At 45.8% G+C, this 27803-nt stretch overlaps 1 protein-coding gene across 11 annotated transcripts in view; it reads left to right on the forward strand.

Moving 5' to 3' along the window:
• Positions 1 to 13230: 13230 nt before the first annotated feature.
• COX5A (cytochrome c oxidase subunit 5A) overlaps positions 13231 to 27803 on the forward strand; it is a 36481-nt gene continuing 21908 nt past the window's right edge. For 2 of the 11 annotated variants that reach the window (XM_063638751.1, XM_063638759.1), the window contains exons 1-2: positions 13249 to 13532; positions 22646 to 22848. The gene's annotated coding sequence lies outside the window, so the exon portion shown is untranslated. Of the gene's footprint in view, positions 13533 to 22645; positions 22849 to 25903; positions 27028 to 27803 lie in introns of those variants that run through there. The other 9 variants (XM_063638749.1, XM_063638754.1, XM_063638750.1 and 6 more) reach the window with 9 other exon arrangements.

Raw genomic sequence — 27803 nt, forward strand, 5'->3', positions numbered from 1 at the left:
GAAGTCCAGTCTTCAGTGAGCCATGATCACTCCACTGTTTCAAACCAACAAAAGACTTTCTGAGCCAGGTTTCTGAACTGTGTTCTGATGTCACATCACAATTCTTAACCATCCAACCAATGGCCAAAGCTGCCCCTATCTCTTCCACAGCTTCTCATCCCATCTGAGCCCTTGGGTACCCCTGCCTTTGGAGAAGCTAGGGTCACCATGGCAATTGGGTTTGTATATTCAGCTTGAGGATTCCAGTGTTGTTTCTGACACCTGAATATTAAAGGTGCTATGAATTGAATTGCATGCCCCCCCACCAAGACATGTTGAAGTCCTAATCCCTGATACCTTATTTGGAAACTGTGGCGTGGCATGGTGGCTCATGCCTGTAATCAATCCCAGCACTTTGGAAGGCCGAGGCAGGTGGATCACCTGAGGTCAGGAGCTTGAGACCAGCCTGGCCAACATTGTGAAACCCCATCTCTTCAAAAATACAAAAATCGGCCAGGCGTGGTAATGTATGCCTGTAATCCCAGCTATTCAAGAGGCTGAGGCAGGAGAATGACTTGAACCCAGGAGGTGGAAGTTGCAGTGAGCCACCAGATTGTGCTACTGCACTCCAGCCTGGGTGACAGAGTGAAACTCTGTCTCAAAAAAAAAATAAAAAAGAGAAAAGGCTGGGCACGGTGGCTCACGCCTGTAATCCCAGCACTTTGGGAGGCCAAGGCGGGCGGATCACCTGAGGCTGGGAGTTCGAGACCAGCCTAACCAACATGGAGAAACCCTGTCTCTACTAAAAATACAAAATTAGCCGGGCATGGTGGCGCATGCCTGTAATCCCAGCTACTCGGGAGGCTGAGGCAGGAGAATCCCTTGAATCTGGGAGGTGGAGGCTGCGGTGAGCCGAGGTCAAGCCATTGCACTCCAGCCTGGGGAACAAGAGCGAAATTCTGTCTCAAAAAAAGAGAAGAAAAAGAAAAGAGATTCAGCAGATTTAATAAAGATCTAAATTAAGAAATTAGGATGAGGTCATATTAAGTAAAATAAGCCCTTAATCCAATACAATTTAATTCAATGAGGAGTCCTTATAAAATAGAGAAGAGACAGAGACTGATTACACAGAGGGAAGAATACCATGTGAACATGGAGGCAGAGGTTGGATTTATACACCTGCAAGCCAAGGAAGGTTGCAAATGACAGAAGCTAAGAGAAAGGCATGGAACAGATACTTCCCTAGAGTCTTCGGAGATCATGGCCCTACCCCACTTGATCTCAGACTTCTAATCTCCAGAACTGTTAGAGAATACATTTTTTTCTCTAGGCCTTTTTCTTTTCTTTTCTTTTCTTTTCTTTTCTTTTCTTTTCTTTTCTTTTCTGCGATGGAGTTTCGCTTTTGTTGCCCAGGCTGGAGTGCAATGGCGCGATCTTAGTTCATTGCAACCTCCGCTTCCAGGTTGAAGTGATTCTCCTGCCTTAGCCTCCTGAGTAGCTGGGATTACGGGCACCTGCCACCACACCCAGCTAATTTTTGTATTTTTAGTAGAGATGGGGTTTCACCGTGTTGGCCAGGCTGGTCTCAAACTCCTGACCTCAGGTGATCTGCCTGCCTTGGCCTCCCAAAGTGCTGGGATTATAGGCGAGAGCCACCGCACCCGGCCTCCTCTGGGTTTTTTTTTTTTTTTTTTTTTTTTTTGAGACGGAGTCTCGCTCTGTCGCCCAGGCCGGAGTGCAGTGGCACGATCTCGGCTCACTGCAAGCTCCGCCTCCTGGGTTCACACCATTCTCCTGCCTCAGCCTCTCCGAGTAGCTGGGGCTACAGGCGCCCGCCACCACGCCCGGCTAATTTTTTTGTATTTTTAGTAGAGACGGGGTTTCACCGTGGTCTCGATCTCCTGACCTCGTGATCCGCCCACCTCGGCCTCCCAAAGTGCTGGGATTACAAGCGTGAGCCACCGCGCCCGGCCTTCCTCTGGGTTTTAAGCCACCCAGCCTGTAGTACTTCATTATGGCAGCTAGGACTCTAATCCAACAGTGTTCTCACAGCCTTCAGTGGGAATAGGGAAGAGGAATGTGGGGTGTTTGCCAAGGCCCCTGTTATCAGAATTTCCAGCCCTGCACAGTGGGAAGGTCTCTACTTTGCAGTCTTGTGCCAACAAATGTTATGTCTGATATTGTATGGAAGAGATCATAGGCTTTGGAGGAAGTCAGTATGACTGAGGCTTTGGGCAAGTTAATTCTTCTCTGAGCCTCAGTTTTCTTGTTTGCAAAATAAACCAGATTGCTGTGGAGAAAAGGGAGATAATACTACTGGAACTCTCAATCTTGGCTCATTGTCAGAATCGCTTTGGACACTTCTTAAAAATACAGATTACTATCACTTCTCCACCTTTTGGCTAAAATCAAGTGTAAAAATACAGATTACTGGCCGAGCTTGGTGGCTCATGCCTGTAATCCCAGCACTTTGGGAGGCCAAGGTGGGCGGATCACTTGAGGTCAGGAGTTCAACCTGGCCAACATGGTGAAAACCCATCATTACTAAAAATACAAAAATTAGCTGGGACTTGGTGGCGTGGGCCTGTAATCCCAGCTACTTAGGAGGCTGAGGTGGGAGGACTGCTTGAACCCGGGAGGTGGAGGGTGCAGTAGGCTGAGATTGCGCCACTGCACTCCAGCCTGGGCAACAGAGTGAGGCTCCATGTTAAAAAAAAAAGAAAAAAAAAACAGATTACTGATTTCAAAAATTAACTGGGCATAGTGGTGTGCACCTGTAGTCTCAGCTACTGGGAAGGCTGAGACAGGAGGACTGCTTGAGCCCAGGGGTTAAAGGCTGCAGTGAGCCATGTTCACACCACTGCACTCCAGTCTAGGTGACAGAACAAGACCATGTCAAAAAAAAAAAAAAAAAAAAAAGCCAGCACAATGGCTCACTCCTGTAATCCCAATACTTTGGGAGGCCAAGGTAGGCAGATCATCTGAGGTCAGGAGTTTGAGAGCAGCCTGGCTGACATGATGAAACCCTATCTCTACTAAAAATACAAAAAAAAAAAAAAAAATTAGCTGGGCATGGTGGCCAGTGCCTGTAGTCCCAACTACTTGGGAGGCTGAGACAGGAGAATCACTTGAACCCGGGAGGCAGAGGTTGCAGTGAGCCAAGATCGTGCCACTGCACTCCAGCCTGGGCGACAGAACTAGACTCCGTCTCAAACAAAAACAAGCCAGGTACGGTGGCTCACGCCTAAAATCTCAGAACTTTGGGAGGCCAAGGTGGGCGGATCACTTGAAGTCAGGAGTTAGAGACCAGCCTGGCCAACATGGCAAAACCCTGACTCTACTAAAAATACAAAAATTAGCCGGGGGTGGTGGCAGCTGCCTGTAGTCCCAGCTACTTGGGAGATTGAGGCAGGAGAATCGTTTGAACCCGGGAGGCGGAGGTTGTAGTGAGCAGAGATCATGCCACCCCACTCCAGCCTGGGCAATAGAGGGAAACTCCATCTCAAAAACAAAACAGAACAACAACAAAAAAACAAGAAAATGAAACAAACAAACAAAAAACAGATTACCTGGGCTAAACTCTAAGCCAATAGGATCAGATTCTCCCAGGAGGGACCTGGGAATATACATTGTAATAAGATCTTCAGCTGATTTTGATGGCTCACTGCAGCCTGTAAGGCTTAAGAGATCCTCCTGCCTCAGCCTCCTGAGTAGCTTGGACTACAGGTGTGCACCACCACACCTAGCTAATTTTTGTATTTTTTTGTAGAGATGGGGTTTTGTCATGTTGCTCACACTGGTCTCGAACTCCTGGGCTCAAAGCATCTGCGCACCTCAGCCTCCCAAAGTGCTGGGTTTATAGGCATGAGCCACCAAGCCCATTCTAAAATTTAAAATAAGAAAAAAAAATCTATAACTTCTTAAATGGTTAGGGGAAAATAGAGGGAATAAAGAAAACAAGATACCCTCCCTTTTCCAAAAAAGGGCTAGGAAACGAAAAGCATTAAAGTAGAAATACACAAAATAAATAGTGAAAATACATTTCACTATATTGGCAATCACAGGGAATGTAAGTATCTATAAAATAGAAAATCATATAGAAGTCAAAACAAACCAATCAGATCTATACGTATCAACACAAACAAGTCTCAGATACATTGTACTGCGTTTATAAAATAAGATGCAAAAGGATATCATAGTAAGGGATCAGTTTGTAAATTTAAAAAATGACATAAAACAATGTTGTATATTGTTTATAGATACAAATATATGTAGCAAAATTATAGATGCAAAAATACACACCAACTTAATGATAGTGTTTATTTCTGGAGATGAGAGAGGGCAGGAATGGGAGAAAGAGATGAGAGTAAATTTTTTTTTTTGAGACAGGTTCTCACACCGTCACCCCGGCTGGAGTGCAGTGGCACAATCTTAGCTCACTGCAACCTCCACCTCCCAGGTTCAAGTGATTCTTGTGCCTCAGCCTCCCAAGTAACTGGAATTACAGGTGTGTGCCACCACTCCTAATTTTTGTATTTTTTTTTTTAAGTGAAGACAGGGTTTTACCATGTTGGCCAGGCTGGTCTCGAACTCCCAGCCTCAAGTGATCTGCCTGCCTCGGCCTCCCTAACTGCTGGGATTACAGGAATGAGCCACTGCACCCGGCCTATGAGAGTGATCTTAACTGTATGTGCAATTTTTTCCTTAAAAAACAAAAAATAATTCTGAAACAACACATAACTAAAAGTTAATGTGTTACATCTGGGTTGATCACAAATAGGTGTCTGTTATATTTATTTCTGGATTTTTCTGTGCATTTAAATTGTTTGATAATTAAATCTCTGTATTTTCTATTTCTTAATTACATTTTTCTAACGACATAGAGATGATGCAATCCTGCTCACACAGGTGCTGGCTGAGATGCTTATTAAAATACAGCTTCTAAAAATAGTGCCAGAACTATATTGGGTGGGGGGGTGCAGGTAAGGGAGCTGAGTCCTCATCTGTCATAGCAGGAAGACAATGGGTAATGTCTGATGCTGGTTATTTGTGGGCCTAGGGTCCCTCCCAGTTTCATGCTTTTCCCTGCTTCGCTGAGTCCAGTGGACTGCACTGTCCAGGCTTTCTTCCTAGCTGGCTTTTGGGTTCAGCCAGTGGGAGGCTCTGTGGGAAGATGGGAGGGTGGGATTCAATAGAGGTCAGGGTAGCTCTTCCCAGCTCTCTTTCTGCTTTGGCATGCTATATCTGATTGTAGCTGCATCCTAGGTACAACTCTTACTCACTGGGTTCTGGTAAGTGTTTCTTTCCCTTGTCTCAGTAGGCCGTGGAAGCGGGGAGGGTAGTAATAGCTTCTCACCATTGCTAGTCTCTAGGTGTCCTACCATACCTTGTTTGTTACCTTATCCAGTCCAGAAACTCTGTGAATAGTCCCTTCATTAAAGCCTTTTCATTTTAACCATCTGGGATGACACAAGAAACACTGTGAAAAGTAAAAATTGCTTTTGTTTGTTTGTTTGTTTCAGAACTCCTTTGCTGTGGATGAGAAGATAGACTAGGTGACTTGCTCCAAGTTCAAAGCCTGTTTGCATAAAACAACAATGACTTGTCTTTGTTTTGTTTTGTTATTTTGAGACAGGATCTTGTTCTGTCGCTCAGGTTGGAGGGCAGTGGTGCAATCATGGCTCACAGTAGCCTCGACCTCCTGGGCTCAGATGATTCTCCCACCTCAGCTGCCTGAGTAGCTGGGACCACAGCTGCATGCTATCATGCCCAGCTAGTATTTTTAAATGATTTTTGTAGAGATGGGATCTCCCTATGCTGCCCAGGCTGGTCTTGAACTCCTGAGCCCAAGCAGTCCTCCTGCCTTGGCCTTCCAAAGTGCTGAGGTTACAGGTGTGAGCCACCGCACCTGGTCACAACTTGATTTGAGAGCGTGTGGTTGACAACATCTTGATGGAAAGGGATATGGCTGGCCAGGCATGGTGGCTCACACCTGTAATCCCAGCACACTGGGAGGCCAAGGTGGGCAGATCACGAGGTCAGTTCAAGACCAACCTGGCCAACATGGCGAAACCCCATCTCTACTAAAAATTGAAAAATTAGCTGGGCGTGGTGGGGGGTGGCTGTAGTCCCAGCTACTCAGGAGGTTGAGGCAGGAGAATCGCTTGAACCCGGGAGGCGGAGGTTGCAGTGAGCCGAGATCATGCCGCTGCACTTCAGCCTGGGTGACAGAGACAGACTCCATCTCAAAAAAAAAAAAAAAAAGGATATGGCTAATGATACACACAGAAAGATCTACTCTCCTAAGACCTTGTGCCCCAAGAATTTTATGACTTCTTGGATGGTATCAATTGTGTTTTATGATTTATTTATTCATTTACTTGATAAGTTTTGATCGAGTGCTGCTCTGTACCAAGAACTGTGTCAAGAAATGGGGATACATTGTTGTGCAAGAGGAAGTCCTCATGTGCCAGTTTACAGTAGACAGGGGAAGATACGCAAACTCATTACGAAGAAATACGGTAAATGCGAGGGGAATGGAAGCAGAGGGTGCTCTGGAGTACTCAGGAGGGTTATTCAGCCCAGCCTTACACTGTCAGGAATAGTTTCCCAAAAGAAAGGACATCTAACCTGAGAGCTGAAGAATAAATACTAGTTAGCCAAGTTAAGGAGGATGGGTAGATGGGAGGGAGTGAGTTTTAGTTTTAAGGCATTCTAAGTAGAGAGAAAAGCAATTTGGGCAAATCTGGTAGGGGATAAAAATCATTTGGGAAACTCTCTTGAGTTGATTGCAGGAGGAGAGAGTGAGATAAGTTAGGAGAAGAAAAACAGGGATCAGATCACAAAAAGCCTTTTAAGTAAGATTAAGGGTAGGGGTATTATTGTGAGGTCAATACAAAGCCATTAGATCTTTCGAGTAGGTGGTATGCAGTGTAATTGCATTTGTATTTTTTTTTTTTTTTTTCTGAGACAGAGTCTCGCTCTGTCGCCCAGGCTGGAGTGTAGTGGCGCGATCTCGGCTCACTGCAAGCTCCGCCTCCCGGGTTCACGCCATTCTCCTGCCTCAGCCTCTCCGAGTAGCTGGGACTACAGGCGCCCGCCACCACGCCTGGCTAATTTTTTGTATTTTTAGTAGAGACGGGGTTTCACCGTGGTCTCGATCGCCTGACCTCGTGATCCGCCCGCCTCGGCCTCCCAGAGTGCTAGAATTACAAGCGTGAGCCACCGCGCCCGGCCACCTGCATTTGCATTTTTAAAAGATTACCTTGTCTATACAGTGAGAATAAACTGGAGGTGGATAAGAGCAGAGGCAGCTCCCTTAGGAGGTTGTTGCTGTAGCCCAGGGCAGAGATCATGAGTTGGACTTGAGGCTGGGGCTGGAGAGACGCGGCCAGGGAAGAACATATGGCTAAAGCAGGCAACCTGAAACCATTCAGGAAATTATTGTCATTAGAGGACAGCCCGGCCAAAGGCAAATTGTTCTGTGCTTATTTGATCTCAGCTGGACTATGAACTCTGGGGGGACAGGGACTATTTTGTATTCATCCCCGTTTCCAGTACTACGGAAGTACTCAGGAAATGAATGTTCTTCCTAAGTGAGTCTCAGTGACATGGTGTTTGGATAGAGTGGTAACCCTCACGCCTTTGCTGACCCACCTTTATTAGGGAAGTTCAGCAGCAATTGTGAAGTCGATGTGTAGCGCTACTGCGGCAGGGACATTAAGGTGCAGAAGCTTTACCCAGTTCACAGTGCACACTGAAATACCCAGGCTGGTTTTTCCTGACTCAGTTCTCTTCTGCCATCTGCTGGGACAGTCTTTCATAGCACATCAAAGCAAGATCACCAACGAAGACAAGCCTGAAAGCTGTGTGGGAGCCGCGGTGGACAATGCCTTGGATAAGTTTACAACTTAGTCAGAGATGCAAGTATCACATCCAAACCACTGTCCATTTGAAGCTAATCTTCAGTATTTATTTCCCAAAGACAAAATGTCTTTTTTATAAGAATGAGTTCATGTCCTTTGCAGGGACATGGATGAAGCTGGAAACCATCATCCTCAGCAAACTAACACAGGAACAGAAAACCAGACACTGCATGTTGTCACTCATAAGTGGGAGTTGAACAATGAGAACACATGGACACAGGGAGGGGAACATCACACACGGCCCTGTTGGGGAGTAGGAGGCAAGGGGAGGGAGAGCATTAGGACAAATGCCTAATGTATACGGGGCTTAAAACCAAGATGACAGGTTGATAGGTGCAGTAAACCACCATAGCACATGGATTTTTTTTTTTTTTTTTTTTTTTTTGAGATGGAGTCTCTCTCTGTCTTCCAGGCTGTGGCGTGCAGTGGTGCAAACTCGGCTCACTGCAAGCTCCGCCTCCCGGGTTCACGCCATTCTCCTGCCTCAGCCTCCCGAGTAGCTGGGACTACAGGTGCCCGCCACCACGCCCGGCTAATTTTTTTGTATTTTTAGTAGAGATGGGGTTTCACCGTGTTAGCCAGGATGGTCTCGATCTCCTGACCTCGTGATCCACCCGCCTCAGCCTCCCAAAGTGCTGGGATTACAGGCGTGAGCCACCGCGCCTGGCCCTGTGTGCTTCTTATCCCACACCAAACTAAGCTTTTTTCTAGAGTTCTGCAATTTACAGTTAGTATATAAGAGTGGTTCTCAAAAATGTAGTCTCTGGACTAGCAGCTCTAGCAGCACCTGGGAACTTCTTATAAATACAGATTCTCAGGCCCCATCCTGGACCTGATGAAATCGAAACTCTGGAGTAAGGTTCAGCAATCTGTGCTGCAGTAATCCCTTCAGGTGTTCAAGAACCTCCGGCATACAGCAGGTAGAAAAATGTGTTTCCTTCTGTAGGTCCAAAGCCAGCGATACTATATGTTCTGTCTCGATATGAAACAATGACATGCAATTAAAAGACATAAATCTCCTTCCTACTCCCACCCTCCAGCCAATGTGTTTTATTTTTATGAGTTACATAAGAAAACGAGTGGCAATCAGAGATTTCATCTAAAACGTTTATTTACAGGTATCAGTTCTCATCCAGCCTGATCTCATCCAATATCATTTATATTCTCTTACATGTAAAGTTTTAGAAAAGGATCTTCACAGTGTAAGACTCAGGCACACTAGGAGTTCTACAATAAAACACCAAGTAGAATAGAATGTCCAAACTTACTGGAGAAGAAAAGTGGAATCATTGGCAGTATTTTCAAATTGCATTCAACAGGAAATTAAAGTTTTGAATTTTTTTTCACCTTTATCCTTCCAAGTTAATAGAATTAAGCCAAAATACTCCAGTCTTCCAAAGCCTCTAGCCAGGCAAAATTTTACTATATTACTTCTTGCTTTTCCATGGCTATAAAGCAGGACTCCTCGTAGGCACATTTGGTATACCTGCAAAGATGAAGAACTAAACAGTTCCATCTGTTCAACACTGAAACAAAAGTCCTGCAAACCTCGGATGGTGAGTGTAATACTTCAGCACTAGCACCAAAGCCTCAAATATGAAAAGATACCAAGATCACCACTAGCAAACAAAACTAAACTCTCAGCCGGGAGCTCTAGTTCATGCAATAATCCCAGCACTTTGGCAAGCCAAGGTGGGAGGATTACTTGAAGTCAGGAGTTCAAGACCAGCCTGGGCAGCATAGTGAATTCACATCTCTAAAAAAAGTTTTAAAAATTAGCTGGGTGTGGCAGCACACTTCCCGGGGCTGCTGTGTCGTTGCTGGAACCTTCTCTATGGAGAGTACCTAGTACTTCTACCTGTAGCACTTTCCCTGGCTGGAATCCTGCAATTGTCACAGTGGCTCAAGATCCAAGAAGGCAGGGCAGGAGCATCGTGTCCCCTTCCCAGCAGGTGCAAGGGAGGCTGGGGGGTGAGGCACAAGCCCGTGGGAGGGTGAGGGGCAGGAGAGGTGCATGGTGAGCCTCTGTTGACTGCTTGCTGCCTCAGCTGGAAGGTCAGGACCCAATGTCTATTACAGGTTAAATTACATAAGTATTTCAGATTTTGGACTTTTTTCAGATTTTGGAATTCAAAAATCTGAAATCCAAAATGCTCCAATGAGCATTTCCTTTGAACCTGGCCTTCAAACATCATGTCAGCACTCAGACAGTTTTGGATTTTGAAGCATTTCAGATTTTGGATTTTTGGATGAGGGATGCTGTATTATCTTCTGAATGAGGCCACTCATTCAGGAAAGCCCAGAGTTTGGGGACATGGAGCTGCAAGCCAAAGAGGTGATTTCTGAAGTGGCTTTCAGTGCAGAAGGGCCTACAAAGTGGTTTAAAGTAAGCCACAAAATAGGAAACCCAATATTTAGCTAATGGAACACTGATAAAACCTGCTCAAGATGTCTGTCTCTACTAATTCAAATGGAGCCAAGCCAACGCATCATTATTATTTTAAAAAGGCACCAATCCCTCTGCAAAAGCACTGAATTGTATCATGAGGGATATAAAGAAGTGGTTTTCACGATACGTCGCACAACTCACTATCTTCCAAATCTCTAAACATTTCTCTCCACAGCCCAGTCCTCTCCATAGTTGTCCAAATCCCTCCCTCTTTTCTCTTGTTATCTCCAAAACTCAAAACCATGCTCTGACTTTCTATTTCCCGCCCTCTGCTTCTTGGACCACCTGGGAAGCCCCCTGCTTCCCTGGGGTGTCCCCTCCTCCCCTCCTGGGTTCACTCATCTTTCCTCAAATGGACCAATTTGGACTCTCTTAGTTTCTGCAACTCTGCATCTCAACCTTTCTCCCTTCACTACACAATAATGTCCAGGAGGCAAAAAGCCCACAAACCAGGGAACCTCCCTTTCCAGAAGGGAGGAGAGAGGGGACTACAAATATTTGGTTTTGATTTTCTTCCCTGCCACGCCTGTTTTCATGGGCAGTGCTGAGCCCCAGTAGTGGCAGAGCTCAGAACCAGGCTCTCATGAGCTGGGGCAAGTGGGGCCTAGGGAGCCTCTGGGTTGAGGAGCTTGCGCCCCACTCTGCAGCTGCCCTGCTGATTTGGCTCATGCAACCTCTGCCTCCCGGGCTCAAGAGATCCTTCTACCTCGGCCTTCCAAGTAGCTGGGATTTGGGCTACCATGTTTGGCTAATTTTTGTATCTTTTAGTACAGATGGGGTTTCACCTGTAGCCCAGGCTGGCCTCGAACTCCTGGGCTCGAGTGATCTACCCTCCTCAGCCTCCCAAAGTGCTGGGATTACAGGTGTGAGACACTGCGCCCGGCCTTGTGCCAGCTTTTAAATATCAACAAGGACAGATTAGAGAACAGTGGAAGAGGGTGAGCAGCATGATGAGGTGATACAGAAATAATTTCACATGAAGAACTGGGCATGCTTGGCCTTTTTTTTTTTTTTTTTTTTTTTTAAAGCCATTCTGGGTTGGGCGTGGGAGCTCACGCCTGTAAGCCTGTAATCCCAGCACTTTGGGAGGCCGAAGCAGGTGAAACCCCATCTCTACTAAAAATACAAAAATTAGCTGGGCGTGGTGGTGGGTGCCTGTAATCCCAGCTACTCAGGAGGCTGAGGCAGGAGAATTGCTTGAACCTGGGAGGCGGAGGCTGTAGTGAGCCGAGATTACACCACTGCACTCTAACCTGGGTGACAGAGCGAGACTGTCTCAACAACAACAACAGCAACAACAACGCCATTCTGTGAGGGTTAATTAAGAAAATAGGGCCAGGTGCAGTGGCTCACCCCTGTAATCCCTTTCACTTTGGGAGGCCGAGGTGGGCAGATTACCTGAAGTCAGGAGTTCGAGACCAGCCTGGCCAACATGGTGAAACGCCATCTCTACTAAAAATACAAAAAATTAGCCCTGCGTGGTGGCGTGTGCCTGTAATTCCAGCTACTCAGGCAGCTGAGGCAGGAGAATCGCTTGAACCTGGGAGGCGGAGGTTGCAGTGAGCTGATATTGTGCCATTGCACTCCAGCCTGGGCAACAAGAGTGAAACTCTGCCTCAAAAAAAAGAAAAGAAAAAAGAAAAGAAAATATATCTATGCACCAGAGCTCAACATTAGGTTAGGAGCATTTCTGAGATTTGGAGCTATTCAACAACGGAAGTTCCTGGCACACACATCAGGTATTCATAATACCCTTTCTCGGGTGTTTGGTCACTGCTAGTGAGCCTGCCTGGATCAGTGTTTCCCAAATGGCAGTCATTTGCATCTTTGTATTTTTTTTGGGGGGGTGGGGGGTTTTAATGTCAATTTTAAAAATTGACATTAAAAATAACATGTTTAAAATGTGTAAAGTGCACTAATCTAAAGTGCACTGGATGTATTCTTTATTCATGTAAATACTTTTGTTATCCATCACCCAGGTCAAAATACAGAACCAGCACCACAGAGGATTCCCTCCTCCTCCTTCCCAGCCAATAATCTTCTCCTCCTACCTAACCACTGTTCTTACTTCAATCACTGTCAGCTAGTATTTTACGTTCTTGAACTGCATATAAAGTGTCTCAATTTTTACTTAACACTTTTCTTGAAATACACTTGTTTTTTGCCACTTTTTATTTGACCTAAGAAATAACATTAATGAAACAATGGTTTGACGTGATAGGCATTTCCCTCCTAATGCGCACTAAAACACTTAACTATTTGAAAAAAGAAGTTTCTTCGTGTACCAACTAATATATTCTCCTCGGCCACCGTTGGTACAAGGACCACATTTTGTTTCTCAAAGCAATCGGATGATTTCTGAGGTCCTCTGCAGCTCGAACACGGAATGACTGTGGTGATCGAGTGGCCAAAAGTTCACGGAATGCACTGTCACAACTGTGATTCCGCTATAGCGCCGTGCATCCATCCAACACTTGTTTAATACCTATATTTAATACCTAATACCTTAGACTGTCCTAGGCTGTGGACACAGAAGACTAAACCCCACTTCCTGAGTTGAAGTGGCGGAAATAGAGGAGTAAATCATTTCACGATGTGTGTGTGGTTAAGTGCTACAGCTCAGGTAACCACCAGCACACAGAGAAAGGGCGGTTTCTAGAGACAGGACGGAGAGGAGACCGTGGGTGGGCATTTCCGAGAGCAGCGTCTGCCAACCACCCAACTTTGATCACTTTGCCACGGAGCAGCAACGGCGGTCAACCTCAGCCTCCCTTAGCAACCTGAGCGCCCCGCCCAGGTGCCTTACTATTGGTCCAGTGGAGCCGGATGGGCAGCTCTACCGTGCAATCCCAGCTCGCAGCCCTTGCTCTGCGTGTACTCACGGGAGGACTCGCAGGCGTTGTCGCCGTCTTGCGTGCCCCGCCCACCCCCGGGCAGCTTGTAGCCGGTGAGCGGGCTGGCTGGGGTTCTGTGCAGGGCCGGCGCGGAGCCAGAGCAGCAGCGGTGAAGTCCCTAGACTCTGCCGAGACCGCCGTGCCCATTGCTCGCCTCGCTCGCCGCCGCTTTAGCCGCAGCCGCTGCTGCCGCCGCCGGGGGAGCGGCCGCCTATTGTCTTTCTCCGCGGCGAAGGTGAGGAGCTGTCTCGGCTAGGCCCGCAGGGGAGCCCCGGGAGCCGCACGGTGAGAGCGCAACTTAGTTGGCGGAGTTGGGGGAAGTTTTGTGATTTGAGGAGGGGTCGGGATGCGGAGCGCGGCCAGTCCCCTGCTGCCGCTCGGTGGAGCGGGCCCCAGAGGAGGGTCGGGGGCTGCGCGGGGCTTCGGGGGCGGGCGGGACGGACGGGTAGCCGGGCGGCGCGGGGACCTCAGCTTTGCGGACCCCTCCTCCCTGCGCATCACCCTTCTCCCGCATTGTCTGCTTGGGGCTCGGCGCGCCTTCCACTCCGCAGCCCAACTTGGGGGCCATCGCCGCTTTCCGGGTGGGGGGCGCGCCCGGCCGCGGATGGCCCCGAACCCCTGCCCCGGGTCCCCGGGTTGGCGCCGCTGGGGAGGACTCATTCCTTCCCTGGGGCGGGCGGCCGCGGTGTGGAGTCCGCGCCGCGAAGAAGTGCTGCGGGCGCGAGGGAGCGGCTCCCCGGGGTCGAGGCGGACGGTAAACCTGTCCGGCGGCGCCCGCCTGCTGGGGCCTCTCCGCTGCTTCTCGGGGGCGCGGCCTGGCTGAAACTGCGCCCGTGGGAGGCGAGCGGCCCAGGAGACCCGTGCGGTCCCCAAGCGCTCTGGGACCCGTGCAGCCGGTCCAACTTGCAGCTATACTTTGAGACTAAACAATTTTTTTTTTTTTTGCAAAGGCAAACCGGTATGTGAAGTTGAAAAAAGCAGAAACTCGGCCGGGCGCAGTGGCTCACGCTTGTAATCCCAGCACTTTGGGAGGCCGAGGCGGGCGGATCACGAGGTCAGGAGATCGAGACCACGGTGAAACCCTGTCTCTACTAAAAAATACAAAAAATTAGCCAGGCGTGGTGGCGGGCGCCTGTAGTCCCAGCTACTCGGAGAGGCTGAGGCAGGAGAATGGCGTGAACCCGAGAGGCGGAGCTTGCAGTGAACCGAGATTGCGCCACCGCACTCCAGCCTGGGTGACAGAGCGAGACTCCGTCTCAAAAAAAAAAAAAAAGCAAAAAGCAAAAACCCTCAAATTTTCTTTTTTTTTTTTTTAATCAAGAAAGGGGGTAGATAGGTTTGTTTTGTTTTGGAAATAGTTCTGATAGCAAAGTGATACCGTCACATTTAATGATCCTACTGTGAACTCAGGAATTCACGATGAAAGTTGGATTGAGCGGTATTTTGGTGTTCATTCTTTGCTGATACTCATTAATGAAGTTAGTTGGAGAGTTTATTGCTTTAGTACAGTAAAAACCAGTGTGCCTTTTTTTTTGTTACTTCTCCCCACCCCCCCGCATTGTTTTATTTTTCGAAGAAGCAATTTATTCAGTTTTTCTAAGCCACTGGATTGCCCAGATGAGGACAGACGGTGCAGTTCTTGAAAGGTCATTGTTGGCAAGTTTGTGAAGGAGCTAAGATCAGTTGAGATAAACCAGTGTTACTGTTCTTGTATTCTGTCGTGGACTCTTGGGGATTTGCAAGCTGCATTAAGTACAAGTCTGGTCCAGTTTTGGGTGCACGTATTCCACTGAATTTGGTTCGTCTGGCTTATTATATGAACATGATTCTGTTTCAGTTCCCCAGATGGAACTAGCTTAAATGTCTATCATTCATAGTGACAAATGAACAAAATGGCCAGAGTGTCATTTATTAACTTCTTTTTTTTTTTTTCTTTTTTTCTTTTTTTTTTTGAGACGGAGTCTTGCTCTGTCGCCCAGGCTGGAGTGCAGTGGCGCAATCTCGGCTCACTGCAAGCTCCGCCTCCCGGGTTCACGCCATTCTCCTGCCTCAGCCTCTCCGAGTAGCTGGGACTACAGGCGCCCGCCACCATGCCCGGCTAATTTTTTGTCTTTTTCAGTAGAGACGGGGTTTCACCGTGGTCTCGATCTCCTGACCTCGTGATCCGCCCGCCTCGGCCTCCCAAAGTGCTGGGATTACAAGCGTGAGCCACCGCGCCCGGCCGTCATTTATTAACTTCAGTTGTATTCCTTTACCTTACCTTCTGCTAAATGAAAAATAAAAATTTGACAAATACTGTGTGTGTCAGTTTGCTCTGAGTGATTTCTCATGCTAAGTGAGTCCTGTGGAGAAGCGTTCCTGGGCTTTTCTGGTTTGGTGGGCCTTGTGTTATAAAACCAGTTTTCTTCACCTGATGAAGCTAAAGACAAATTTTCTTCAGACACAGGCATTGCACTTTTAAACTACAGAGCCACTTGTAGGATTCACATTACTCGCTCGACGGCTTCCCTTCCTGGTTGTGTGGTTTTGTGTGTGTGTGTGTGATTGTGGGGAAGGAGGTTGACAGAGGTTGGAAGGGATTGTCAGGGAGGGACATAATGTAAGCAAGTACTACTTATAACATAACGTGACGAGTGCACCAGTTGTTTTTCTTCTCTGGGTGGTGATGGCATGTTGTACTGTAGGTACTATTGTTTTAGGATTTCTCACAGTTCCTTTGCCTTGACTAAATGGTAACTGCACACATACTATACTATAAATGGACTCCTCCTCTAGTCCTTTAACTCCTTGAGGGCTGTGATAGACCTTATTTAGCTTTGTACCCTCTTTGCCAGTGGTCTTAACATAGTGCAGGCATGGTATGTGTTTGGGTAAATTATTTTTACTGCCTAGTGGTAGCTAGCGTACACAGGAGAGAGCCACCAACTCTGCGGACTTGTCCAAAATGACAGTTCACTTGCAGATCTCTGATGAAATTTACTTTAAAAGGATTTCTAACCTTTTTTTTAAATCTGTCGGTTATTTTTTGAAAAGAAGTGGGGCATAACTAGTGCTCTAAGGATTTTAACAAGAGTTTCCGATTTAGAAATCCGTCCCCCGCTTTTGGTGAAATGATTATTTTTTTAGAGTCGGAATCTCACTGTTTCCCAGTTGTCTCCCCGGGACCCAAGCCATCCTCCTACCTCAGCCTCCCACAGTGTTGGAATTATCAGGCCCCTGAGCCCAAGCCAAGCCATCGCATCCCCTGTGACTTGCACGTATACATCCAGATGGCCTGAAGTAACTGAAGATCCACAAAAAAAGTAAAAATAGCCTTAACTGATGACATTCAACCATTGTGATTTGTTCCTGCCCCACCCTAACTGATCAATATACTTTGTAATCTCCCCCACCCTTAAGAAGGTACTTTGTAATCTCCCCCACCCTTAAGAAGGTACTTTGTAATCTCTCCCACCCCTAAGAAGGTTCTTTGTAATTCTCCCTACCCTTGAGAATGTACTTTGAGAGATCCACCCCCTGCCCCCCAAAACATTGCTCCTAACTCCACCGTCTATCCCAAAACCTATAAGAACTAATGATAATCCCACCCTTTGCTGACTCTCTTTTCGGACTCAGCCCGCCTGCACCCAGGTGAAATAAACAGCCATGTTGCTCACACAAAGCCTGTTTGGTGGTCTCTTCACACGGATGTGCATGAAAGGAATTACAGGCGTGAGCCACCCCACCCAGCTGGTAAAATTATTAAAATTGTAGTGAAAACTCTCCCTCCATTGTGAAATTGGAAAAAAATTAGAAATTTTAGAAAAAAGTACACCCTTTGGAGCTAGGTAGAGTTCAGATCCCCACATTTCCATTGACTAGTTGTATAGCCTCTCAGAGCTTCAGTTTCCTACTCCATAAGGGTTAGTAACATGCTTTGCAGTGTTATTAGGAATCAGTGAAACTGTGTGAGATACTTAACTGTAGTATCTAACATGAAGTAGATAGCTATTTCCTGGTAGCTGTAATGATAATAATTTTGATATGTTTTTACATGACTTAAGCATTCTTAAAAGTCTGATGCTTCTGAGTATGGAGGCTTAGCTATTTCTTTCATAAAGAAGGGGCCCTGAGATTTGTGAGTCTTATCCAAATGCATTTCTTCAAAGGTGCCAGATGAACTGAAGGATAATGGAAACAATAGCGAATGTATCTTCTCAGTCACCTGTGAGTCTTCCTTTGAGAGTGGGACTTGCAGAGTGCTTGGTAGGGTAGAGCTCTTTGTGACTATGCTATTTAGGAAACGGTGAGAGATGGATTGTTTTCAGTACATCAGTCATAAGAGGATGTGAGTTAGTTCCAACTTTCCTTATTTTACCTTAGTCTTGACAAATAACAAGTATGGATTATGTCTGTATTTCTCAGACTTGTTTAAGGTAGAACTGGACTGGGTGTCAACAGTGTTAGTTCAGTACAGAGACATGAGCAAATCACTCACTTCCCCTTCAAGATAGCACTTTAAAGGTGCCACCATTTACAGAAGAAAGCAGTGATTTAAAGCAGCTATACTAGCAGTTTAGAATACTTACACTACCCGATGGAGTAGATACATTCTAGAAATATTTACCTGTAGTGGGAGTTGAACAGTGAGAACACATGGACACAGGGAGGCGGGAACATCACACACTGGGGCCTGTTGGGGGTTGGGGGGCTAGGGGAGGGATAGCATTAGGAGAAATACCTAATGTAGATGACGAGTTGATGGATGCAACAAACCTGCACATATACCCCAGAACTTAAAGTATAATAATAAGAAAGAAAAATAAATATTTACCTGTTAAGGACATTTCTGTGTATTTTATTCCATCTTTCCAATAGTTTTCTTATGAAGAGATTTCTTATGAAGAGATGTTCCAGGGTACAGAGCTTATGGAATAGAGTCCCCAGGTTTTGATGTAGGATCCTCTTTCTCCTGTCTGAAAATATCCTCTAGTATTTCCTTTAGTGTGAGTCTGCAGATAGAAAAAATCCTTATTTTTTATTTCATTATTGAAGAGTATCTTCATTGACTGTAAGTCTCTAGATTGGCAGTTTCGTTCTTTCAGCACCTTGCAGATATCATTCTCTTATGCTAGCTTCCATTGTTTCTCTTGAAGTGTTTATGGTGGTTAAATCTTGTGAAGTCTTTTTTTTTGAGACGGAGTCTCGCTCTGTCACCCAGGCTGGAGTGCTGTGGCGCGATCTAGGCTCACTGCAAGCTCCGCCTCCCGGGTTCACGCCATTCTCCTGCCTCAGCCTCTCCGAGTAGCTGGGACTACAGGCGCCCGCCACCACGCCCGGCTAATTTTTTTGTATTTTTAGTAGAGATGGGGTTTCACCATGGTCTCGATCTCCTGACCTCGTGATCCGCCCGCCTCGGCCTCCCAAAGTGCTGGGATTACAAGCGTGAGCCACCGCGGCCGGCCAAATCTTGTGAAGTCTTTAATCAGTTTTGGAAAATTCTCCGCAACCATATCTTCAGCTCTTGCTTCTGTCCCATTCTTTTTTTTCTTCCAGGGCTCTACATATGTGATAAACTTTTCAATATATTGTCTTTTATTTTCTCAATTTTCTACCTTTTTGTCTTTCTGATCTTTTTCCAGTTTTTTTTTTTTTTTTTTTTTCTTTTTTTTTTTTTTGAGACTGAGTCTCGCTCTGTCGCCCAGGCTGGAGTGCAGTGGCGTGAGCCACCACGCCCGGCTTTTCCAGTTTACTGAATCTGCCTTCTGCTAGGTTACTGCTGTGGTTAAGCTTATCCATTACATTATTAATTTCAGTTTTGGTAGTTCTAAATTGCAGAATTTCATATGGTTCATTTTATAATTTGCACTTCTCTGTCAGGTTTTCAGTCTTGTCCCGCCTTTCCTTGTCTTTCAGCAGAGTTATTTTGAAGTGTGTCTGCTAACTCTGTTATCTCGATCCCTTGTGGTTTTGTGTCTGTTGTTTGCTTCTCTTGTTTTCTGTTATGTTATCTTTAAGTCTCATGTAGCTTTTTATTTTTAGTGATAGACATTATATATGAAAAATTGTAGAGCTAATTTGAAGCCTTGGATGATATTCTTCTCCAGAGAGGATTTACATTTCCCCTGCCAGGGGCTTGGAAATTAACAATCAGGGATTGAGATGATTAAAGCTGGCCATCATTCCCTGTCTGGGCAATTTGCAGTTTGTTCTTCAGGTTCCCAACCTAAGGAGTGGGAGACTTAGCAGGGCCTCTCCTCGGTGGATGCTGAGCTCCAATGTTTATCTCCCTGTGAGCTCTGTGAGGCTGTGAGTTCTAGCTCAGCTTGTTAACCTCTTCTTCTCTGCTGTCATTGGAAGAAAACCCAAGGGGGAAAAAAGAAGACCCTGTTCTCTGCTATTCCCTTTTCTCAGCCCTGTAATCATTACATTTTGTCCACCTTTCTAGTTCTCAGTGAGAGGTTGATCTAAGTTACCTAGTCTATCATTATTGGAATGGTTCCTTTATATAGTTCTATTGAAGTGAAACGCCTTCATATGTTACATAAGTTTACCATAACACTGTTCTGTTTGGGCCTGATTTTAACTTCATTTTTATTTGCTTTGGTTTTCATTTCATTTTTTCTGTACTAATTTTACCTTTATGACTCTCACCCATTATCTGATAATAAATGTACATAGTCTTTTATAGATTCTTTTAAAATCTTCTAAATAGTATATAGTATTAACGATGTTCTTAAAATTAATTAAACTTGCTTATTTGCTTTTTAGGATAACTTTCCATTTGATCCTCCATTTGTTTGAGTGGTATTACCTGTTCTCTCAGGAGCATAAGTTTAAGTAATTACTTAAAAATTTTTTTTTTTGCCGGGCGCGGTGGCTCACGCTTGTAATCCTAGCACTTTGGGAGGCCGAGGCGGGCGGATCACGAGGTCAGGAGATCGAGACCACGGTGAAACCCCGTCTCTACTAAAAATACAAAAAATTAGCCGGGCGCGGTGGCTCACGCCTGTAATCCCAGCACTTTGGGAGGCTGAGGCGGGTGGATCACGAGGTCAGGAGATCGAGACCACGGTGAAACCCCGTCTCTACTAAAAAAATACAAAAAAAAAATTAGCCGGGCGTGGTGGCGGGCGCCTGTAGTCCCAGCTACTCGGAGAGGCTGAGGCAGGAGAATGGCGTGAACCCGGGAGGCGGAGCTTGCAGTGAGCCGAGATTGCGCCACTGCACTCCAGCCTGGGTGACAGAGCAAGACTCCGTCTCAAAAAAAAAAAAAAAAAAAAAAAATACAAAAAATTAGCCGGGCGTGGTGGCGGGCGCCTGTAGTCCCAGCTACTCGGAGAGGCTGAGGCAGGAGAATGGCGTGAACCCGGGAGGCGGAGCTTGCAGTGAGCCGAGATCGCGCCACAGCACTCCAGCCTGGGTGACAGAGCGAGACTCCGTCTCAAAAAAAAATAAAAAAATAAAAAAAATAAAAAAAATAAAAATTTTTTTTTTCTTTTTGAGACAGAGTCTCACTCTGTCGCCCAGGCTGGAGCGCAGTGGCGCAATCTCGGCTCACTGCAAGCTCCGCCTCCTGGGTTCACGCCATTCTCCTGCCTCAGCCTTGTAGAGATGAGGTCTCACTATGTTGCTCTGGCTGTTCTTGAACTCCTGGGCTCAAGTGATCCTCCCACCTTGCCCTCCCAAGGTGCTGGGATGACAGGCATGAGCTGCTGTGCCTGGGCTACATTTTTTTTTTTTTTTAATATAGTGTGCACCAGAATCATTTGGAGAGCTAGTCCCAGGGTTTCTGATTCAGTAAGTCTGTGGTGTTGCCTGAGCATTTACATTTTTAAGAAGTTCCCAGGTGAAACTGATACTGTTGTTCTGGGGCCTATGTCTGGAACCACTGGTTATAAAGCATTATGTTGATAGGTAGAGATTTTAGTGTTATATATATGTATATATATACATATATATATACACACACACATATTTACACATACACACACATATATATATATTCAGACATACGTTTTTATATAAAAACCAAAGGTTTTTCAAATGTAAATTGTGATTGAAGGTTTAGAGAATGTTATGATTACAGAGTGGTCCCCACATACCTGTGATCCTAATTAGTACTTCTAGGAATAATCATGGGAAATCTCATGGACCTATGGAGCTGGCTAATTACTTCTAGAGGTGATAGTTGCAGTGTAGTAGAATCAAATGGTAATTATCATGCAGTTTTACTGAAATTTGTATTGCTTCTTTTTTGTGATTGGAAGTCTTACAGAAGTGGGGAAAAGATCACAGTTTGCCAGGTTAGTTATGAAATGTTCTGTAGACCCTCAAAGTATGAGCAATTTAAAGTAACTTGAGGATTTTCAAACACTTAGCTGACTAATTCCATTATGTGACATAATCCACATTATGGTGATTAAAATCTAAATATCTCCAGCCCTTACTTTGATCATTTCTATGGTTGAGATAGTAATAGTTGCATTTAGGATAAAAATATGAGTGACTACTTCAGACTTCAGAACTTTCTCCAGAAGAGCTTTGTTGCTACAGTTATTTTTAGTTGTATTTGCTTTACATACTTATGTATGTGTTTTGGGGGCTAAGGTCCTGTTAAGAATCATTCTCTATAATCAGAATACATATTAACTGTGGTGTTGATACTACGGAATAGTTATTTGGACATGATATCCATGTGTAAAAGCTCAGAGAAACAAGAAGTGTGGGTTTAAACAAAGAAAACCTTAGTATTACATACGGATATGCTGAGCTCATTTTGAGTTTCCCCACACAGTAAAGGAATATTGGTTTTATTATTTAATTAATTAATTTTATTGAGACAGGGTCTTTCTCTATTGCCCCAGGCTGGAGTGGGTGGTGCAATCACAGCTCACTGCAACCTCTGCCTCCCAGGCTCAAGCCATCCTCCCACCTCAGCCTCCTGAGAAGCTGGGACTGCAGGTGTATGCCACCACACCAAGCTGATTTTTGTATTTTTGATAGAGACAGGGTTTCACCGTGTTGCTCATGTTGGTCTCAAACTCCCAGGCTAAAGCGATCCACCCCGCTGAGACTGACAAAGTATTAGGATTATGGGTCTGAGCCACTTTGCCCAGCCCAATGTTGTTTGTTAAAATTTTTTATTTCTTTACTTATCTTTTGCTTTTCTGTTTTAATTTTTAAATTTCTATTTTTTCAATATTATGTTTTAATAGTTTACTTACCTGATGCCTGCAGCCTAATCTTTGCCATATCTCCCCAAATGTTCTGTGAGTGCTAATATAGTGGTATGGTAATAGATATTTGTTTTGTGGGGATTGCAAGGTTTCAGGGAAGCCAGCTTCAAAATGTCTTTTACCAAAGGACTTCTTGGAGCCTTAATGCCATTTTCTATTTTTCCCAAATTTGTTTATTAGTGTTCCTGACAGCATCTCAGAGGATGGTGTCCTCTGGCTTACTCTCTGGGAAATGCTGCCCTTTGGAAATCTGGAGTTCTGAGTGATCCCCGTGTGTTTTCTGCTGCAGAGCAGGACATGCTAAAGTGATTGCTTCGTGAGCAGATATTAGAGGTCTCCCTTTGACAGCCTGTTACAAAGTTGATCACGAATATACTGTTACGGTGAGTGGAAGTCCCAGGTTGGGTGTGAAGCAGAGTTGTTGAGAATTGTGTACCAATTTGTTACCTTTAAAGCTTCTCGAGGCTGGGCGCCGTGGCTCACGCTTGTAATCCCAGCACTTTGGGAGGCCGAGGCAGGCGGATCACAAGGTCAGGAGATCGAGACCATCCTGGCTAACATGGGGAAACCCCATCTCTACTGAAAATTAAAAAAAATTAGCTGGGCATGGTGGCGGGCGCCTGTAGTCCAGCTACTCGGGAGGCTGAGGCAGGAGAATGGTGTGAACCCGGGAGGCGGAGCTTGCAGTGAGCCGAGATTGCGCCACTGCACTCCAGCTTGGGCGACAGAATGGGACTCCGTCTCAAGAAAAAAAAAAAAAAGAGGGCATTAGGATATAGGATACAGACGTGTGTTCACACAGAGGAAAGACCATGTGAAAACGGGAAAAAGATGTCCATTTATAAGCCATTCACAAGAAACAAGTGGGCTGGCCCGGCACTTTGGGAGACTGAGGTGGGAGGATTGCTTGAGCCCAGAAGTTCAAGGTCGGCCTAGGCAACATAGTGAGACCCTGTCGAAAAAGTTGTCCAGGTGTAGTAGTGTTCACCTGTAGTCCCAGCTACTTAGGAGGCTGAGGCGGGAGGGAGGATCACTTAAGCCCAGGAGTTCGAAGCTGCAGTGACCTATGGTCATGTCACTACACTCCAGCCTGGGCAACAGGGTGAGACCCTGTCTCTAAAAAAAACAAGACAAAGAAACAAAAATCAAACTAATCTCGAAATTTAATTGTCATTGTGTTGGTGTTCGGAGGTGGAACCCTTAAGAGATTTTTAGGTCATGAGGGCTCTACCCTCATGAATGGACCAGTGCCATTATTGCAAGAGTTCTTGGCCAGGTGCGATGGCTCATGCCTGTAATCCCAGCACTTTGGGAGGCCAAGGTGGGCGGATCACCTGAGGTCTGGAGTTTGAGACCAGCCTGGCCAACATAGAGAAACACCGTCTCTACTAAAAATACAAAATTAGCTGGTCATTGTGGCAGGTGCCTGTAATCCCAGCTACTTGGGAGGCTGAGGCAGGAGAATTGCTTGAACCCGGGAGGCAGAGGTTGTGGTGAGCCGAGGTCGAGCCATTGCACTCCAGCCTGGGGAAAAAAAAAAAAAAATGATTTGTTCATCAAGGGAGTGGGTTCACTCCCTCTTGCATTCTCTTTGCCCTTCCGCCATGTGATGCCTTCTGCCATGGGATGATGCAGCAAGAAGGCCCTCACAAGATGCCAGCACTTCGATATTGGACTTTTCAGCCTCCAGAAATATGAGCCAATAAATTTCCGTTCATTATAAATTACCTGTACAAAAACTAGCTGGGCGAGGTGGCACATGCCTGTGGTCCTAGCTGCTCAGGAGGCTGAGATGGGAGGATTGCTTGAGCACAGGAGGTCAAGGCTGCAGTAAGCCAAGATCACACCACTGCACTCCAGCCTGGGTGAGCCTGTCTCAAAAAATAAATAAATAAATAAATTACCCAGTCTCAGGTATTCTGTTATAGCAACACAAAACAGACTAAAACATCCCCATCTCACGACTTGCCCTGCCCCGCTACAATTTTACGACAAGAAAATGTTCTTTTAGAGAGCAACAGTAAGCATTTATTGAGCCATTACTGTGTACGAGCCAGGACATAGTGTTTTATGTGCATTTTCTGAGGTAATCTTCCCAACAATCTATTAACCTATTAGGTAGGTTCCATTATTATCCCATTCTTTATTTGTTTTTTGTTGTTTTTTTTTTTGGAGGTGGAGTCTTGCTCTGTCACCCAGGCTGGAGTGCAGTGGCTTGATCTCAGCTCCCTGCAACCTCTGCCTCCTAGGTTCAAGCGATTCTCCTGTCTCAGCCTCCCAAGTAGCTGGGACTACAGGCGCATACCACCACGCCTGGCTAATTTTTTGTTGTTGTTGCCCAGGCTGGAGTGCAATGATGCAATCTTGGCTCACCACAACCTCCACCTCTCAGGTACAAGCAATTCTCCTGCCTCAGCCTCCCCAGTAGCTGGGATTACAGGCATGCTGGCGCTACTTGGGAGGCTGAGGCAGGAGAATTGCTTAAACCCAGGAGGCAGATTATGTATTTTTAGTAGAGACGGGGTTCTCCATGTTGGTTAGGCTGGTTTTGAACTCCCAACCTCAGGTGATCCTCCCACCTCGGCCTCCAAAGTGCTGGGATTACAGGCGTGAGCTGCCATGCCCAGCTATTCCCATTTTTTAGACAAGGAAACAGTGGTTCAGGGAATTGGAATAATTTGCCCAAGGGCATAAGGCAGAACTATAGTTTAACAGTGGTAAGGGTGTCATTCTCTTGGGTGCCTTTTTTCATTAGGCTCCGTTTTCGAAGCAGTCTAGTATTGAGATCCCGTTCTGTGGAGATGCTCAAGTAGGGGCCTGAGGAAATGGAAACCATGTAGACTCAGTAGACTAATGGCCTCGGGGGCCACTTTCAGTCTTAAAGTGGTAGGATTCTTTCATTTTTTTTCCCCCTCTTTTTCCTGAGCACATGCTTAATTCCCACCAGAAAAAATAAGAGCTTTTCTAGCCTGGTGAGGTGGCTCATGCCTGTAATCCCAGCAATTTGAGGGACCAAGGCAGGAGGATTGCTTGAAGCTAGGAGTTTGAGACCAGCCTGGGCAACATAACAAGACCCTATCTCAACAAAAATGTTAAAAAAATTAGCCGGGAATGGTAGTGCGTACCTGTAATCGCAGCTACTTGGGAGGCTGAGGGGGGAAGATTGCTTGAGCCCAGGAGGTCAAGGCTGCAGTGAGCCATAATTCTGTCACTGCACTGTAGCCTGGGTGACAGAGCATGACCCTATCTCAAAAAAAAAAAAAAAAAAAGAAAAAAGAAAAAACAACAAAAAAGGAGCTTTTCTTGCATGTGAACTTAACCATTACTAGAAATTCACATGGTGGAACAGTGTCTTTATCCTCACAAACTCCTCAGTAATGTCATTCCATCCCCCACACACATCAGAGGGAATGCCTCATCACAACTTTTCCAGAATGAAGGCCCTGAGCTGTAGCAGAAAGCTGATAGGCTGATCCACTGGTGACGATGACATTTCTGAGCCATCAGAAGTCCAGCTGTTGTGTTTTAAAAAAAGAAGAAGAAGCAAAAGGTCTCCAGAGGGACAGCGAAGGATTTCAGGGTAGGAAATGGCAGGAAGAGACAAAAGACCCTGAAGACCTTGAGTGAGAACCAGGATGTCTGCTCTGAGCCCATCAGGGAAGGGGTACCCTCCAGAAGCAATGGTATGGGCTTCAACCTGCGGACACATCTGCGGGCCAACTAGGAAACAAGCAAGGACCCCCTGCCTTAGTGATATGGTAGGCTAAATTCAAAGATAGCCCCGGGATTCATGCCCCCTGTGTACATGCCCTTGTACAATCTCCTCCTCTTGAGTAGGGGGCAGAATCTGTGAATTTCTTTAGATATCATTCCCAAGACTAGTCTACTAGTCAGTCTACTTTGAGTGAATCAAAAAGCTACCGTGGTGGGCTTGACCTAATCAGGTGAGGTACTTTTTTTTTTTTTTTCTCTGTTGACTGAGTCGTCTTCTGTCCCCCTGGCTGGAGTGCAATGGTGAGATCTTGGCCCACCGCTGATCTGCCTCCCGGGTTCAAGCGATTCTCCTGCCTCAGCCTCACAAGTAGCTGAGATTACAGGTGCCCACCACCACGCCCTGCTAATTTTTGTATTTTTAGTAGAGACGGAGTTTCACCATGTTGGCCAGGTTGGTCTCGAACTCCTGACCTCAAGTGATCCGCCCGCCTCAAGGTGAGGTCTTTAAAAGCAGGTGAAGTGTCAGAGAGACACTTTACTGCTGCCTGGAATAAATAAGCTCCAGGATTGTAAGAAGGGCCTATGGAGGGAGCCATGTGGAGAGGACATGAAGGCACTCTCTAGGAGTTGAGAGTATCCTTGGCTGACAGCTATGGAGAAGAAAGGAGGACCTTGTCCCACCACTGCAATGAAATCAATTCTGCCAACAACCTGAATGACCATGGAAGAGGCCTCTGAGCTCCAGATGAGACTTCGAACCTGGCTGTGATCTTGATTTCAGTCTTGTGATAACCAGTAGAGAATCCAGTTATGCTATACCTGGACTTCTGACCTACAGAAACTGAGGGGTAATAATGAGTATTGTTTTAAGCCGCTTAATTTGTGATAAATTGTTAGGCAGCAACAAAAAATTAACACAGGCAATTAGGGCTGTGGACTGCTCTCAAGGTAGCAGAGAATTCAGAACTGACTGAAAGATAAGCAAAACCTACCTTCAGCAGTGGTGGGGAAAGAACAATTTCTGGAGTCAGACAAGTGGGGACTGAAACCTAAATACCACTATTTGTTAGCTGTATGATTTTTGGCAAGTGTCCTTTAAGTCTATTCCTTTATCAATAAATTAGGGATAGGCCGGGCGTAGTGGCTCATGCCTGTAATCCCAACATTTTGAGAGGCCAAGATGAGAGGATCACCTGAGGTCAGGAGTTCGAGACCAGCCTGGCTAAACACCGTCTCTACTAAAAATACAAAAATTAGATGGGCATGGTGGCGAGCACCTGTAGTCCCAGCTACTCAGGAGGCTGACGCAGGAGAATCACTTGAACCTGGCAGGCGGAGGTTGCAGTAAGCCAAGATCACACCACTGCACTCCAGCCTGAGCGATGGAGCGAGACTCCACCTCAAAAAATAATAATAATAAAATAAAATAAATTTTAAAAATAAATTAGGGATAAAAACTTATCTCACAAGGTTGTTATGAGGCATAAATGGGATAATAGTTTGTGGCATGTAGTGGCACATTGTAAATTATAGTCATAATTGTATTTTAAAAAGAAAAGAAAACACTTTAGCAGTCAATCTAAGTGACTGTAGGCAAAGTGGAGGGATTCTGACAGCAGGGAGA

The sequence above is a fragment of the Symphalangus syndactylus genome, chromosome 5 (genome assembly GCF_028878055.3).
Source record: "Symphalangus syndactylus isolate Jambi chromosome 5, NHGRI_mSymSyn1-v2.1_pri, whole genome shotgun sequence".
In the NCBI taxonomy this organism is placed as follows: Eukaryota; Metazoa; Chordata; class Mammalia; order Primates; family Hylobatidae; genus Symphalangus; species Symphalangus syndactylus.